This window comes from Chiloscyllium plagiosum, unplaced genomic scaffold, assembly GCF_004010195.1.
Source record: "Chiloscyllium plagiosum isolate BGI_BamShark_2017 unplaced genomic scaffold, ASM401019v2 scaf_29794, whole genome shotgun sequence".
NCBI lineage: Eukaryota > Metazoa > Chordata > Chondrichthyes > Orectolobiformes > Hemiscylliidae > Chiloscyllium > Chiloscyllium plagiosum.
In genome coordinates this window covers 1-1,207 of record NW_025193126.1, presented here as the reverse complement: position 1 = coordinate 1,207, position 1,207 = coordinate 1, and the positions used below count along the sequence as shown (strand labels likewise).

General features: G+C 49.1%; 1 pseudogene; it reads right to left on the bottom strand.

Annotated features, from left to right (window-relative positions):
- The window catches only part of LOC122545754, a 1,228-nt pseudogene extending 798 nt beyond the window's left edge, over nt 1-430 (bottom strand).
- Between the last annotated feature and the right edge of the window lie 777 nt (nt 431-1,207).

The following is a 1,207-nucleotide window of genomic DNA, read 5'->3' as shown; positions in this document are numbered from 1 at the left end:
GCCGGAGACGCCCTGGCCCTTGGCCAGAACAAGGGAGCCGTTCGCCAGGCACCTCCTGATACTCATCTTGATCTGTGCGTTTCGCTTTCCCACATCGATCCCGCTTCTCTCCAGCGCCTTCTTTATAGCGGACAGAGACGCCCCTCTGCGATCCTTGATATCCCCGACACCCTTCAGAATCAGCTCTCCCAACCCGGGACCGGGTGTTTTCTTCCTGGGAGCCGCCGCCTTCTTCTTGGGAGCCTTGGCTTTGGTGGGAGCGGCGGCTAGAGGAGCCGTTTCGGCGGCTGCACTGTCGCTCATGTTGAGAACTCTGCGCTGAATCTTTCTCTGGGACAGTCTGAACTGGGTCAGCAATGAAGCTACTGGGGGCGGCACTGAGCAACTTCAAGGCAGCGAGCGGACGGCGCAGGGACAATCTGCTGCCTGCTCCTGCTGCCTCTCTGTGTTTCTCTAACGGCCTAAACTCTCCGATTCCTCTGAAATTCCGCATCTCCAGAGAGCCAGACTCGATCGCTCCTCACCCTGACACTGGAAGGTTTACGGCAGAAAAGTCTTCACTCGAATTGACGGCTCCGTTGTCGAGTTAAACGCATTTTGCTGCTGCACTAATCGCGCTTTCTGAGCTGAACGGTGACATTGTCGCTACTTTTAGACTGAAATCTTGAAATTAACAAATATATTGCCTTGAAATCTACCTTTGGGTTTAGAAGGGGAGCAGGGCGATAACTTGAATTCAAAATATTTTTGAGTGACATAAGGTAAACTTGGAAATATCATAAATGTCAGTGTGGAAGGATAGAATTTCTCCTCCTTTCAGCTTTTGCTGCGTTGTCCAGGGAGTTACCTACAGTTTTTTTTCTCCTTAGTAACTGTTACACTCATCAGTTCTACTGTTTACATCATCAAAGATGGCCAGTCGGTTTGTCAAGCTTAGAAGACAGAACAGTGTGCACTGGAACAGGCCCTTCATGTTCATGCTGACTCTAGCAGATCCTGAATACTGTTTTGTCAAATGCTTCACAATTGGAGCTTTCATTTTGATTTTTCCCTGCAGGCTGACTGGCCTATAGTTCCCAATTTTATACCTACCTCCCTTCTCCATTGGATTGCTTACACTATTTAGCCCAATCTGTGTAAGTTATTGCAGAGCCTAGAGAACATGACGACCACTGCATCCACTGTTGCTCAGCCCACTACATTAAAT